This window comes from Dreissena polymorpha, chromosome 4, assembly GCF_020536995.1.
Source record: "Dreissena polymorpha isolate Duluth1 chromosome 4, UMN_Dpol_1.0, whole genome shotgun sequence".
Taxonomy (NCBI): domain Eukaryota; kingdom Metazoa; phylum Mollusca; class Bivalvia; order Myida; family Dreissenidae; genus Dreissena; species Dreissena polymorpha.
The window spans coordinates 61,921,463-61,939,154 of NC_068358.1; the positions used below are offsets into that span (position 1 = coordinate 61,921,463).

Consider the following 17,692-nt stretch of genomic DNA (forward strand, 5'->3'; position numbering starts at 1 on the left):
ACGATAGTGTTATGAACTGGTAAACATGATTAGTTATGAAGGGAATACATAATTGCATCTGATATTGCAACTGCACATCTTATATTTACTAATTACTTACAAGACATACGATTGGAAGAATTTTAACTTTTATTTGGAAAAATAAACATTTGGGAAAACGAATGTTATATGTGGGTGTGTCTGAAATATCAATTTTAAAAATCTTATTTACGTGGAATATTTTAAATAATTTACTTTAACATTTAAGTAAATTACGTAATGCACTGTTTCGTCATATTATAATACAATTATTTTTTGTGTATGTTATGAGATATATACAACAACAACAACAACTGACGCAACCATCTCAATATTGAGGCATCAAACTGAGTCAGTTATAATTTTTGAGCATCAACGATCATTGAAATTAATAGTTCGATTCAGATCAAGCATATCGCGACTCGTTATGCCATTGACATGTCTCGAAGTATTTAAATGTATATTTTTCATCACTAATTGTAATGTTTAATATGTAACTTTGTAACATGAAAACATAAACTTTGATTAATTTATAACAATGTTGTTATTTTTCTCCATTATAGATAATTAAAGGAAAACGAATAGATTCTGTTTTTCCTGAACCACGATCCTACACAAGGCGTCAAACACATTCATATGTAAACAACTAGAATCAATTATCTGTGTTACCTCAAGCGAGTAAAAAGTATGAATCTGTTTTTCCGTTTACATATAATCAAGATGATTAGCTAGTAAGAAACTCGGAAATAAGATTGGTTATTTAGATTTGTTACCTTTATTATTTATTTTATTTAAAAATGACGTAAATGATTGTATTAGTATTAATAGTATAGCTTAAAAAGATGTACGTTTATTATCAATATTTATGCTGCTATTTGCAGATGATATTGCATTATTTACCACTTATCCAGAAAGTCAACAATTGCAATTAAATTATATCTATCAATATTCATGTAAATGGGATCAAAAACTAAATAAATAAAACACACACTTAAATTTGCCTATTCAAAAAAAAAAGAAAAAGAAATTGTAAATTTATATGGAATATTAACCAACAGGCTATTGATATTGTTGATGAATTTGCTACCTAGGCCTAAACTACACTAAACTGCAATATACCAAGAGCAATTAAAGCAAATAATGAACAATCCTTTAAAGCTAACAACCATTTTGTCAACATTAAACAAAGTGAAGCCTTATTCTAAAATAAAACTTCTCTGTTTGAGTCCCTAGTGGTTCCAATTATTTTATATGCATCTGAAAAATGTGGTATTACAATATTGATGAAGTTGACAAACTTCATTTTAAATTTTGTAAAACCGTTCTTGGTATGCGCTCATAGACTTTTAAATCCGCTGTCTTAGGAAAACAATGCAGATTTCCACTTTATATTATATTTAAACAATGGGCACTTAGCTATTGGGTTAACATCAAAAACAATCCTGAATCTCTTATGCACACTGTTTGTAACGAAAATGTAATCCTTACACTGATTGTGTTAGGGATAATACTAGCAATTACTCATCTACGTGGTGTGCATTTGTAACAAATATCAATAAGAACAACTAGGACACGGAATTTTATTCAATAATTTAATTAACAATTTTAATTATTCTAATGAAATTAACCAAAGACTAACAGACCAATTTATTCAAAGCAGCACGATACGATATATAACCAAAGGAAACTAGAATACGGTACTATAGAATGTTTAAGACTGAATTCGGGTATGAACAATATTAAGATGGTATCAATACGAAAAATCACACACAGCATTTATCACGATTTAGACTAAGCGCCCATAAATTGCAAATAGAGGCTGGTAGACTTATTAACATACCCAGAGATCAACGCCCATGTTAACGATGTTATACAAACGCTGTTGAATCCGAGTAGAGTCAACAATGTTGTCAGATACATTACTTATGCCATGAAACTCTGTTAAGAACAATTACAAGCATTTGCTGCTTTTGAAATAAATAGTGTATGTATACCTAAATATATTGTCTTTATCACTTGTTTACTCTTTTTTTGTAGATAATATTACACGTTTGTTCATAATGTTTGAACAGTTTTAATGTAATTTGTGTTTATTTGCATGATGTGATGTGTATTGTACTGATGCACTTTGACTATGCTTTGTTTACTTGTATGTTCAAAGGCGTTTTGCTGATATTTCAATACAAGAATTAAAACTTGAAACTGTATCAAATCGTCATTGTGTACACACCAAAGATCATTATTTAATATAACTTTGTTCAAACACACTAGCTAATATCAATACAGAACTAGTTTATATGATACCATTGTTCTTAAGTAATTGGCACGTGTAACCTTAACATTTCAAAACAACGGAACAGAATTGTTTATTTTGACTGAAACATGTGAAGCTCATTGTCAGTACCATACATATAACATAACAACTAGCGTTGAAGAAAACACACAACACGCATCATTTTAAACGACAGTTAATTTACATAAACAGGAAATAAACATATTTCTTGAATATATTTCGTGCGAATGTCACATGAATGAGGTCAATAAATTGTGATCACACACTATGCGTATAGTTTAACAATTGTAACACTAATTTCATAATTCTGACCTTATTTTCTTTGCACAAAAAGAAATATTATAAAGGAAAGAAAACATGTAAAAACATATTTTTGGACAATTTAAGTGTTCTTAGTCCTTCAACATTCCAAGTGACAATTTTAACGACATTTCTCAAGAACGCCATATTCCACATACAATTGTTTGTTCATGTATAATTTTGTTTATTTTAAGGAAGGCCTCCTCGCCTTTGGCTCGTGCCTTTCTAATAATTGTTATAAGCCGTCAACAAACACACATTATCTCCTTTCGATATTGTTCGGATATTCCGAATGGGTTACTTTTAAGCTAATTTGGCTCCTTTCGGACTCCTTGTCCAGGTAATATGCGAACTTGGCGACAATAGGATGCACTCTATTCGTCTGGTATCGGCCTAGGGCAATGTTACCTCGAATTGAGCGTATTGCACGTGAAGTTTAGTTTTAATGAATTCAAATATCTTTTCGTCGCATTTCTCGTCTTTCTCGTCTGGAATTTGGAAGAGCAATATATTTTCCCGCATGCTCATGCACTTGCGGAACGTTATTTCTGCTTGCAATTTTCAATCTTTCTGGTTCAGTGAACACTCGCGACTTTGTAAGTTGTTTGTTGATTTAATTATTGAGTCGTATTCAGTCTGCTTTTTTGTTAGATTCTCAATTGCTCGGCTACAAAATTCACACGATTTTTCTAAATCCTTGATGCGGCTTTCAAATTGTTGATCCGTTGCTCTATTTCGTCTATTCAAGAAACTAAGCCGGACACTGTTTAATGTGTCTGATCAAGTAAATCTATCCTAAATTGTTGCCAATATCTGAGCTTGGCAGTACAAACGCATGCCCAGGAAAAGTGGGTGTGTTCATCAGGTATGTGTACGGATTACCAGTCATTTGGGTAAACTGGGAGCTACTGTACAACTGACATGGCTGATTTGCGTGTATTTGTCAGGTTCAACTAGCACCTGGTGACACTTGCGCCGTTGTTTTCATTTGTTTTTCTTGTGCGTGTTTCGGTTTAAGCTTGATTGACTATTAACCGGCGAATCTCCAGATGGTTTGCATTTCCTGGTCATCAATGTTAATCCAAAGTCCAATTTTTACACACTTCGTTCTTTTTACACACGTTTAATTTACATAAATTTGTAATATTTAAGATGGTTTGTTTTTCACTCTGATACATTTCCGACCGCCATCTTCACGCATGCGCAAAACAGATGTTCAGCCCAACTGTACACCTTCTGGCAACAAGTGGTCATCAGGGGGTCGATAGTACGCAAGTAACTGGTTTGGCGTAAGCGAGAAAAATAGTAACTGTTGTTTTAAATGGCGGCTAAAGGATGATTTTTGAATAATTTCGTCGGAGGTTTTGAATGGTTTGTAGATTTACCATACTTATGAGATGTTATGCTTACGCGCAGGATGATCTACTGATATCCATTTAACATCGGTATAGATCATGTGTATGCATTATCAATATTAAAAAAAGCTATTGAAGACTAAATACGCAAGTGCCTCGTTTGACACGGTTCATTGTATGCGCATTTTAGACCATATATAAGGTTTTCTCAGCAGTTTTCATGGAAATATGGACTCAAGAACCACCATAGTTTAACTTGCATAAGCAACTGGATGCTTCCAACAGGCAATCTCAATATATGCATCGAATTTCGAAAATTAAGCCCCATTCCCATAACAATTGAGCACAGTAACCCCTCATTCTGCAACTGTTATTTATGCAAAAGTCAGAGTACACAGATAAACAAATGGAAAACACGATACAATACACATGTTTTTATTTGATTTTTCAATTAGTGATGCGTTACAATAATTTGTTGAGTCACAAGAAAGTGTACGGTTGCAAAGAGGAGACATGGAACATATATTTTTCTAATACACGTGCGGGAGTATTGCTTTCATTTACGTCTGAATTGCTTTCGAATGCTCACGAATGGCTTTCACTTGCGCACAAAAAAAAGTGAATAAGTGCGCACGTAGTCACCTATATGTGCACACGCATAAGCGTTTACGTGCGCACGTATCAATGTTCACGTGTGCGCATTGTTTACGCGCAGGCTTTACTTTTTCATTAATCTATTTATCACATGTGCACGTATTGTTTTCATGTGCGCTCGTATAACATTTACTTAAACACATATTGATTTCACGTGCTCATGTATTCATTCGAAAATGCATTCGCATTTATAAAATGCATTCGCATTTATACACACTATGTAATCACTACAGTCCAAATAACATGAATAATTAGACATAATATACCTATTACGTCTAAACAGTTAACGTTGTTTTCTGATAGCAAATTGATTTCAACGTATATTTCAGTTTTTCTTCTTAACCATTAATAATACATACAATTATCATAAGTTAGACATTTATAAATGAGAACAATTACCTATTCAATGAGTAAGAATTGTGCAAGAACACTACTTTTGTAGATTTGGAAAATAAACAAACAACACGCGAAGTGTATCCGTCGGTTACTCTTAAACGCAGAATCACTGTTAACGAAATCATTTAACAATTAGTGCAACAAATTAAAATTCTCAATGAAATACACAAATGTATGGAGATCCAAGTTCTATATAACCGACCAATTAAGTAACACTATGCAAATTCAATCGACATTGTGCCGAACGGCAGCAAATGGTATTGGAAGAGTGGAAGTGTTTTCAGACCTGGAATAGCTTTACTTAAAATTTTTGATTAATATTCTTCTTATGCAATTAGTGAAATAATTTTTATATTTAATGTTCAATATTCTTGCATGATTATTCTGCGCTGTTGGTTGATTTTGCGGCTGTTAAAGCTTCCGACATGACGTCATATCGGAACGATTCAAAGGACGTTAAACGATATGGGATCGATGTATATCGACCATAATTTTGTAGAAGTAGTATTCACTATTACGTGCGCACGTGACCGAATAATTAATACGTGAGCACCTATTTTGAAAAAAAATTGCCGATGTCCCCTGTATGCCGCCGTGAAAGGGTTTAAACCTTACAATAAAACAATGTGAACCATATCGTGCAATTGTGTTTATAAATAATTATACTACACACAGTTAAGACACCCTTACTGTTCATGGAAAAATATAGTGGGTGTCATTGAATGTGTAATCAACGCAGTCTAAAAAAGTCATTTTCGAAATCGGTTAGTATTTAACCTTTGATGCGTGGAGTGCGGTGTTGCTTTATCGTGCGCATACTGTTTAAAGCGGCCCGCGCATTTTCATAGTGGATCCTCCTACGTGTGGGATTTTCAAGGTTGCGGAAAAACATTAAATTGTAAAAAAAAAACTGCAGCGTCACACCCGTTCCTACAACGATAATCCACAAGTTTGTTATCAGTGTTGGAAGGTGTTCAATACGACGAATTGGCTAAACAAGCACGTACATGAGTTTCACCTAGGCAAAGCATGGAACTATTCGTGTAAACTGTGTGCGAAGTCATGTCAGTCAAGATAGCTCTTCAACTACATTTCATATTCTGACGAAAACATATGCACCTGAGAAATATGTTTTAAGTCGTACAAAACCCCATCAATTCTTCGAAGGGACAAAGTCAGCCTTCCGGGCCACGGAGAAGGAAAGCATGCCTGTGCACCATGCACCAAAACGTTTAAGACAAGGAGGCTGTTGAAACAGCACATGAACAAACACGATGCTCCAAAATTGCCACGTCCGTGGAAAAATGTTTAAATGGAAGCATTGCATGAAAGATCATATCAAGGAATGTGATGTGGGAATAAATCAAGAGTAATTCTAACACTCTTTGTTGTAAAACTATATTTTTTGCCACTTTTACACTCTAATTATCTTATTGTTTGAATTGTTTGTATTAAAATTAGGTACTGTGTCAGTTTTTGTTTAATTTACGATATTCCTATTCAACCAAATATCACGATGTTTCCTTAAATCAATGTGAGCTTTATCGTCGTTCTAATGTCTGTTAACATGTCGGTATCAGTTTCATTCACGCAAATGTGTTTGACCAAATATCCATTATTAGGAGAATGATATGTTGAACGTTTAATGGCACGAAGGTTTAGTCATGAAATCTAAATTACAGCATGTCCATTAAATTATCGATACCATTACAACCTTTTTCACAGAAGTAAAAAGAAAAACATCGTTGATTATTAAATAAACATTTATTTCGGTAATCAGAAAATCAACACAGTCATTTTGAAGCTATTTTTCTTGAACGATCTTGTATTGTATGATATGTTTTAGGTCACAATTTCGACCGTATTACCCATCCATGCTAATATAAATAGGAAACATGGATTTTTATTATTTAGTTATCAGTGTTTATTTTTATTTAAAGTTTGTGTTTGCCATTTTACATTAAGTTCTATTACAAGAGTCGACATCCTGGCCATTGGTGTTTGGTCGTGTATACTTGTAGTTATTTTATTGTCCAATATGAATATACCAACTATATGTGATTTTGTTATTTTTCGGTAATTATAACACAAGTACACATTCACAATTAATAATTATGTAAACATTGTGTTTGGATTTCGGCTTACATATTCATTGTTAATATATATATTTGAAAATATTGATTGTTGGACTTCATGCAGTGGTTTTATATTGTATGTTTATTTGATAAAGCATATTTTTACGGCACTAATAGTGTTAGTTAAGTTTCATATAAGTGACATGACGCATAAGTTATTAACGCAATATAATGTTCAAGTGGTTTAAAGTTGGCATGGAGTCCGAGTGTGCTTACATTTTGTTGTGATAAATAACCCCCCAAACCAGTGTGATTCTCATTACAAATACTAATGTGCTATTATTATGTTTCATTTTTGTTTTACATTTTTAAATAGTAAAACCGTGTGCGTTTACATGTATCTAGTTAATTTGCATCAATTTGAACATATTTTGATTGATTATTAATTGTTAATAAACGTAACAATAAGTCAAATACATTTATTATGTCTTATGATTATGGACCAGCTTTTGTGTAATATATTATACAGATTCATGTACTCATGTAAAGCACAACGCCGCAAATCGGGTAAAACAACTTTTACTGTGGATCACAAGTATTAATTTTTTAATCTCATACTGATCAATATTCTGACATCTTTGATATCTAAAGTGTTTTCATAGATGTAACAATGTTAGGAATAAAATATAAAAATACGCCTTTACTTAAACATATTTTACCAAATATAACACAATGCAAAATGATGAATGTTAAATTTAAAAAACACAATCACTCACAATATTTTTAGAAATAAATCCAAAGCAGATGTCAGCACCATGGCTAAGAAACCATGAGACAAAATCTAACACGATAGATAGAAATCAGGTGTGGGTTATTCTGCATTAAATATTGGCGGAGATTAGTTTGTCGAGAAAAAATGAGGGGTAATAATATTTATTATATGACTTTTGACAGTACCTGAACCAATACATATTTAACTTTGACATGGCAACGATTTATAAATTTAGTAGAATGTTTACAATTACAAAAAGGTTAACTAGTCATAATTTAAAATAATTTCATGTTCAAATACATGAAATGATCTCTGTTGCATTACTTATACTTTGCTAACATCATATCATAAATTTATTATAAAAAACAACAAACAAACATTGTGAATATGAATCCCTTTTTAATGTCAAAGACAGATTAAATCATGTATCATAAAAAGGGCCGTGTTCATTTTCTATCTAGAGTTTGTTTGAATCATTAGATGTAATGCCAAGCCTTCAAGTAGTATTTTTGCTTCATTAACTTTGTAGTGATTTCCCGAAATGACTGAACGCCTTTCGGAATTCCGCCGAGGTTGCTGATCGTTCCCTTCTTTCTTTTGTGCGGAGTCCTAACGTCAAACCAATGGTTTCTGAAACATTAGTGTGTCGTAAAAAGAGAGAAATCCAAAAACTGCAATCATACTGTTTTATGATGCTCCCGAAGGGAGGTATATAATTTTTACACCATCTGTCGGTCTGTACGTCTGTCCACCATTGCGTGTCCGGTCCAGTCCATATTTTTGTGACTTTTGTATAAATACAAGTTACTGAAAGTGGGGTTACTGTGCTCAACAGTTATGAAAATGGGGCTTAACTTTCGAATGTTGATGCATATAATGCTATTGCCTGTTTGAAGCATCACGGTGCTCATGCAAGGTAAATTATTATGGTTCTTGAGTCCTTCTTTCCATGAAAACTGCTGAAAAAAACCTTATATATGGCATAAAAAGCACATACAATCAACCATGTCAATTGTAAACAACGAGGCACTTGCGTATTTAGTCTTCAATAGCTTTTTTGATATTGATAATCAATCAACAGGATTTATACCGAGCTTTAATTGATATCAGTAGATCTTCCTGCGCGCAAGTATAATATCGAATAAGCACTGTAAATGTACAAACCTTTAGAAAATTCCGACGAAAACATTCAAAAATCATCCGTTTACCGCCATTTTGAACAACAGTTTACATTTTTCCCACTTACGCCTGTTACATGCGTACGATCCCCCCCCCCTGGGTCATGTGTTTATATAAGTTTATGATCTATACTTATTTGACAAGGGATTGCAGTAATTGTTTGATTGCTGGTATCACTCCATTATAACGTATCTAAATTGCATTGTATCTTATAAGCGACACCTTACTATTTATACAATAAGACTTAAGGGAATTTACTGAATGAAAGCTTAAATTAAATACACTACAATAGTTTTCGATTAAAACTATTTTACATGTGGGTCCAAGTTAGATACTAAACGAGGTCGGCTGTATTAAACGACTTTTGCCCGAACGGCCATCACCATCGTTAAACTGCATTATGCCGATTTAAGCGTATATAATACAATGAAAACAACAGAAAAACTCAAAGATAGCCAATCGTGTCCGCTGTCCAATCATCAGTATGTTATCAAGTTCAAAGGAATACTTATAAATGAACAGGATACTGTTTCTCCCAATATTTTGTCCCCAGATAGCATTGTACCCAACTTTGTCTCGCTCATAAACTAACTTACATTCATTTTTGCGTTGTGTTTTGTGTACCATTGTTTTTTTTTTCGTTTTGCGTCAAATTGTGCACGACACGCTTCCACTTAAAATATGCACACATCACAAAACTGTATATTGGTTGTACGTTTCAATGTTCATACAATCACAATGCGAGTCATTTATGTCTCATCTAAGTTGCTTGAAGAATAATCAAACATTTTATTCATGTGAGCTTTTGAACCGACTATTGTACAACAAGGGTATATAATAAAACAAGTGTGAACCAGCTACAATGTTAAGAGAGTAAGGTACATGATAGTTACACAATTGTAAGGAGGCATAGTATTAAGTAAGAAGGCATCATAGTGCACCTAAAAAGTAAAACATCAAGCAGTTTAATTTAAAAAAACAATGAAAAATGCCTATCCGCTTATATATAAATGGTTAAATGAGTATCATCTCTATACGCTAATGGGATGACATAAATAAGTAAAACAATTAAAAAGACTGTTTAAGAATTATTCAATAGGAAAACACACAGAGACTTGGCACATGAAGCAGATTGGCAGTAGTCATGATTTGCAGCACAAATACAACACATAGCTATAGGCGATTTAAAATTAGATATAAGCAACGAGATAAAAATCGACAAAAGCAACACCATGCAAAAGGCAAAATACACAAGCATAGTATATGAAATACTACATTGACTGCTAACTTAAACACAAAGGGGGGAAAATATGACCATGCAAAAGGCAACACAAAAATACATATAAGCACATGAGAAAAAACCACATAGACTGCAAGCTGAGGCACAAAGGGGGACACAGAAATACATATAAGCACATGTACAATACCACAAAATACAAAGCTGAGACACAAAAGGGGAAAATATGAAACATGCAGCAAGCAAGCAATACAAAATACATAAAGCACACGAAATACCACATTTACTGCAAGCACATAGGGGGGAAATAAAAATATGCAGCAAGCAAAACAAAATACATATAATCACATGAAAATGTGAACTCCAAGAACTGCTCGTCGGTGCTGTTGGTGCTCACCTACCCAGAATCACAGGCTATGCATTTGCAGCCTTTGCCGCTCCAGCTGGAGATAAGGGTCTTAAACTGACTAAATCGTGAGCAGGTTCTGAAGTGTTCTGGGAGTGAATTCCACAGCACCGGCGCAGCGTACTTGAATGAGTTCTTACCATAAGAAGTGGTTCTAACCGCTGGTACCTGTAATAAATTGGAATATCTAATATGTATACCTGTTGATTTTTTTTACGACAAGGTCTGATAACACAGGAGGGGCAATGTTGTTGACTATTTTAAAAGTTTCTATAGCCATGGTTCTCATACGGCGGACATGCAGCGATGGTAAGTTTGCCTTTTAGAGTAACATTGAAATACTTGAGGAGTAATCATCGTAGACAAATCTGAGTGCACGCTCTTGAATCTTTTCCATTTTTCTAGTATTGCTTTCTGAGCAAAAGTGCCATGCCAATGAGCAAAAGTTAAAATTTATAACACAAAAGTATAAAATATAGTGAGCTTATTTAGTTTGCTAGGGTTGTTACCAATTCTTTTCAAAACATTGACCTGCTGTGCAGCCTTTTTACATATATAACTAACATGATAATCAAATTTCAGCTTGCAGTCAATGTCCACTCCCAAGAGTTTGACGACTTCATCAAATGATATACTGAATCCATCTAAATCGAAAATTGGGGATCTGCTGATAGTTTTTTCGCCTACAGCTATAGCCTGAAATTTGTCAGGATTAGCCTGCATACAGTTGAATTTAAACCAGTCAATTAAAATTTTACTTTCATCTTGAAGTACTTGTTTCAGTTCATGAAAATCAGGGGAGTGGAAAGAGAGCGTATTATCGTCGGCATAGTTGTACAGAGTACCTCTTTTAATAAAGTAAAAAATATCATTTATAAAAATATTGAATAAGAGGGGGCCTAGTATAGAACCCTGAGGCACACGCTTGTGAATGTCTTCCCAGGAGCTAACAATACTTCCTATTTTTATCTGCTGCTGTCTGTTTGACAGGTATGATTTTAAAAGTTTGACCTAGTTTTCTGATACACCATAAGCCTGCAGTTTATGGAGTAGGATATCATGTGGAAGACAATCAAACGCTTTGGAGAGGTCCATTAGCATGGCAGCAACATATTCATTGTGATCTAATGCAAATTTCCAGTCTTCTAGTAATTTTAATAAAGTAGTCTGGCATCCATGATTTTTTCTAAAAGCGCAAAGGAAATTATCAAAAATCTTAGCAAATTAAGAGGACAATTGTTCACTTAGGACCTTTTCAAAGATTTTTGATGGGATGGGAAGAATAATGACTGGTCTGTAGTTTGATTTATCTAAAGGGTCTTTCTTTTTGAAGATAGGTGTAACCTGGACTTTTTTCAATTGGTCTGGAAAGATACATGAGTCAATGGATTTGTTTACAAACTTAGTATTAGGTGTAACTAGAGCCTCTTTGTCAGCTTTCAATAATTTCACAGATATCTTATCTACTCCTGTGGCCTTTTTTGAGTCAAATTTGTTTATAATTTTCATAACCTTACTTTCATCAGTATGTTCATAACTAAAATGTGTTTTTGAGATTGTATTCATTTTCTCTTCAATTTTACATAGGCTTGGGTGGCTTTCACAGTCAAAAATATAATCTTTGCCTATGTCCTTAGCTACATTTGTAAAACAGTCATTAACAATTTCAGCAACTTCAACATTTTCAGTTACAATAGCATCATTTTCACTTAAAATAATTTAAGTTTGATTGTTTTTTGATTTATTGGAAAGGTAAGGTTTAATAGTACCCCAGAAATCAGATGTCTTACAACCCCCAATGCACCTTTCTTGAAAATATTTGTTCAGGGATTTTTTCTTAAGGCTTGTAACAGCATTTCTTGCTATTCTGTATTTATTCCAAGTTTTTGAATTTTTATTTTTTTAATATTTATGATATATCATTTTCTTCTGATAGATAGCCTTACGTTATTCTCTGTTCATACATGGTAACGGAGCATTTCGTTTATACATTTGTTTCAAAGGTACATGTTTATCTATTACAGATGAAATTTCATTTTCAAAATTGTTATACATTGCATTCAGGTCATCATCTTCCACGATTTTTTTATCTTTCAAATCAGTAACATAATCATCAACATTAAGTTTTCTGAAGCTTCTATAGCTAAACTTTTGCTTTTCAGTTTTTGGCACATTATTGTTTACAACAGTACTAATAAAATTATGACATTCACTAACACCTGTGCTAAAGTTAAGAGTTTTCATGCATAGCTTATTTCTATTTGTTAAAATAACATCAACAAGAGATGGTTGCATATTTTTCATGAAACATGTAGGTTCTTTAATTAAATTAACAAGGTCAAGAAGGTCTATTATATCACAGAGTGGTTTCCCTTTAGTGTCACTAAGCAGGTCAAAGTTCATATCTCCAATAAACATACAGTTGTCAAATTTTGTAAAGCACTTGTCTGCAAGGCAAGTGAAAATTTCTGAGAAACGGTCAGGTTTTATATTTGGAGGTTTGTATATACATGAAACTAGCCATTTGCACTTACTAAATATTATTTCAAAAGTCATACTTTCTAAGTGTTCTGCTTCAAGATCTTTTATTCTTCTTGCAGGAATGTCAGACCTTATAAAACAAGCGATACCTCCTCCGTGGGCATTCCTGTCTCTGCGCTCAAGCTTGTACCCTGGGGCAACAAACAAACTGTCCAAAAACGTTTCATCTAGTTTTGTCTCTGAAAGATATAACATGTCTACAACTTAATTTGACAACATTTCATAGATTTCTGAAAATTTATAGCGTAGACTATTTATGTTCAGGTGTCCAACAATAAATTTTTGCTGATGTTTTTTACGCAGTTCATATAGTTCCTCAAAAGAGGATTTTATTGGTTCTTCATTTTCTGAATTTGAGTCTAAGTTATTTTGGTCCGGTAATTCGACGTCAGGTTCGAAAAACAAATCAGTGAAAGGGAAGGCACAGCATTTTCTACAAAACCACGTTTCCTCACTGGCACCCAGAAGCTTATATTGTTCTCCGGTTAGCGCTGCACAATCCGGGTGCAGCCATTTGAGGCATGCTTCGCAGTATATACCACCGGTTTTATTTGTAACCGCCTTTTTACACTGACCACAATGATATCGTGGGGGTCCGGGATTTAGTTCAATATCCCCTGATATGATTAATAGGTAGAATTTAAAACCCCGCCTCATCATTATAAAGATGTTAGAACACGGCTGTTAAAGCTTCCAACATGACGCAGACATGGCGGAAGCCCGTCGGCCCATCGGCCATTGCGGACGATTATTTAAAAAGACCGACGGTGAATGGCAAAATCGTCGGTCTCACTGGCAGACGATTTTGCTTCAAAAGAGTGTATCCCTCTTGCAGTTTTCGCAACTACATTATTTCGTGATTACCGACTCATCATATTTCCGGACATAATTCGTTCAATTTCGTAACAAACTGCATCGATACATTCCGAAAGTGATTCAAAACCTTTACGGAGCGTCTCGCCGAAAGACATCATACTGAACTATTGGTCCGCGAAAGTTGTCAGACATATACGAGTTTACATTCGTTGCACACATGTTGTTAACGTGATCCAAGATGGCGGACAATAGAAAGAAATAACGATGCTCAGCGAAAAGGACAAATAACAATCGAATTAACGACGGACGTCATATAAAAATTAGTAAGGATTAATGAAAAGCGCGTGTCATTCTACGATGGAGCATACGCTTTAGATACAAATAAAACGCTCTTTTGAAAATGTATGTAGATTTTCTACTGAATGTCACAGAACAAGTGTTTGAAAATTGGAATGCAGTCTTTTCGCGAAGAAACATATATCTAACAGTTACAGGATTATCGTTTGAAAATGCAAAAAAAAGACAAACATGATTCGATTTATATGTAGATGGATCTGTGTTTATTCAGATTGATGTGCATATTCTGCTTTATTATATTGCCACTTTGTACAGTTTACTGTAATGGCATGTTAGTGAAATGGATATTTAAAGGTAAACTTATTTAATATAGATTTTACTCTTAGCTAAATACATCGACAACACATACGTATTATATGTTTAAAGCGTAAATATATCCACAAACTGAAACTAACACGCTTAATGTTTTTCCCCAAATCAAGTTTTCATGCTTATGTTTGCCCTTTTGTGAATTTACTTTGAGATGCCGAGACAAATGGCTCTATGCACTCCCCGGTCAAACACTTAAAATTGAGGCCTGTGAAAAGTTCAACTGGCCTGTGAATTTTTTTGTCCTGGTAGGCCAGTCTGGCCTGTAAATTGTGACGGTCTTTCGCCATGTCTGCATGACGGCATACATCTTTGTGAGATGTTGAAAGATCTTTAATCTTGGCTTGTAAAGATATTATTTAAATTATATTTTTTATATATGATAGTGTCCGTCACATCTCTATAATAAAAGACTGTTGCTGCAACTGTCAGGTAGTCTTTTGCAAGGTGCATCTGTCGCAACTGTCAGGTAGTATTTCGATTAGTGCGTCCTAAGATAGTACGCTGGGTACAAAGCGCACTTTTGTCGCGCGATGGTTTATTTGCAGCGACATTTTCTTCATCAACACATCACAAAACGTTCTTAAGTCTAATATAAATCAAGTTCCATTTCATATGTGCAATGGAAATAAAGGCATTTTAAAATATGACCAAATACAAGTGATATTGTGCTTAGTTGTAACTTTTCAAATGGGCAGTAACGCATGCAACGTTCATATTCCAGCATTATGATGTTACCTCGCTTGCATTATGAAAGCAAACGTTTATGGGCAGTGTTACAGGCTAAAACACAAAATATGTCTTTCAAATAATATATTCAGGTACATCATGAAACATGAATTTATGAAATAAAGGAAAGTATTTCACATGTCGACATGATAGGCTTCCGAAAATGTGATAGGCCTGTCTTCAACAACAGCAATCGTTTGTTTGTTATTCCGAAATTTGACTATTCAACTTTTCACCTGAAACAATTGTGAAATGCAATTGTGGAATGAAGATACCATCTTAACGATTTAATATAGAGTGATCAAATAAAATTAATTTAGCAATATACTAGATCTTCTAGGCTTCTAAATCAAAGTTTCGCAAATTATTTTCGCATCGTACATGTAAGCACACATCATACGCATAAGGGCAACAATACAAACCCGAATATGAGTTACTGTCCTAAAATAGTGTTGATTGCTTTCAATCCTAACAGTCTAATATGCGACGGCTTTATTGGATATTTGCTAAAACGGATACCAATCACTTAATGCGTTAAACAATATTACATTTTGCTCCAACAGACAAGGCCGACTCGAATTGTTTGTTCCGACCCCACACTTGTGTTGGTTTTCCAGATTGAGTTTTCGAGTATTTTTGCTGAATGAGTTTGTGTTCATATTTTCTTTATTCTATCATATTTGCTTATTTGACTGAAAGTACGCCTCTCCTCCAAAAAAGAATGTTCAAATAAGATTTTGTATATTTCTACACGTCTTTGCATATTCTTATTTGATTATGCATGTCTCAAGCATTTAAGGACAATCAGTTTTTACGACCTTATTGCTCTACTTTTTGGCGATGTTAAATTAAAATTGCGAACACATGGCGGACGTTGAGGTTAACCCATCTACGGTTGAAAAGCTGAACAGTTGTTTTTCACCCAAGTAAACAGACACTTCAGCCAAATTCAGAATGTCGAAGACGAGCACCGAGATTGTGGTGAAGGAGTGAAATACATTAATAAATGCTGTAAGGAGCTGCAGGCAAAGGTAGAACGGCTTGAAATAAAAAAAAGATCAGAATAATGTTGCGAATGTACTCCGTTCTTTATCTATTGACATGGACTCGAGAAGATTTAGGAACAATATATGTTGTATGGCATGACAGAGAGAAAGTACGCGGTATTATGTACAAAGTTATTTCCCGCTTACTATTAAATGAACTAGGGATAGACATTAAACCCATACACATAGAGACAGCACAAAGGATGGTCAAGCGGTCAGCAGAAACGCTAAGGGATGTCTAGATCAAATTTACTTATTTTGGTTGGATTTCGAAACTATTGCAACACGGATTTGATCATGAAAAATCATATCTTCTGAAAAATACTCGATTTTGCATTGACCTAGATAGGCAGTATCCACGTGGGATATGACCTTTATAAAAAAGGTCAACAATTTACAAATCGCTAGAGGCGGAACATGCATGGGCTAAACATATATAAATAAAAATTATGTATGTTGCCAGACTATTCATTGATGGGAAATGTGTACATGTGATGCCTTTCCTGACTGGTACCAAGTGCTGAGCACAGACAGAATTGGTGAAAATGATATGATAATAATTGGAGAACATGAAATCATATCACAAAAGCCAAGAATCTACTAAAATTAGACAACTATTCATAGCGAGGGTATAAAAGTGTTTTACAAAAAAAAAACACAACGAAAATGATGACAGCGTTTGATCAAAACCCCAATTTACTAAACTAACAGTAAACAACAAAAGGTCGCCGGCAAAGAACAGTTCAAGAGATCAAGTGGAAAACACTTTGGAATTAAGCACCGCTTATGACTGGCAGAAACATGACCCAAACAGTGTAAATATCATAATAAACAATCCAATAAATAAATTTCGAAAACAATTATCGAGAAAAAGTTCTGGAATTTCAAAGGCTTAAAATTGAAATCCGGACAATCCGATAGTGGGGGTATACAGAATCTAGTAGCAGGATATTTTTATATCAGCCGACCGACGGAAGATATGGCCCCACCAATCAGCAAAAGGAAACTCGTATAAAGGCAAGCGCTGCGGTCACGGGAGCAATAAGAATGTGAATGTACAATGCACAAGAGATAATAGAAAACAATATTAACAAGACAGAGAGGAATTAACAACACTATTCAATGATTTTAACACAATTGTGTTCAAACAAACCTTGTCTTATAGCAATTTTAATCATAACGTTGATGTTTTGTATCAAATAAAGCATA

The 17,692-nt window shown here is 34.1% G+C and overlaps 1 protein-coding gene across 2 annotated transcripts in view; it reads left to right on the forward strand.

Moving 5' to 3' along the window:
* The window catches only part of LOC127877489 (protogenin-like), a 323,646-nt gene that overhangs the window by 41,063 nt on the left and 264,891 nt on the right, over nt 1-17,692 (forward strand). The window lies entirely within an intron of this gene.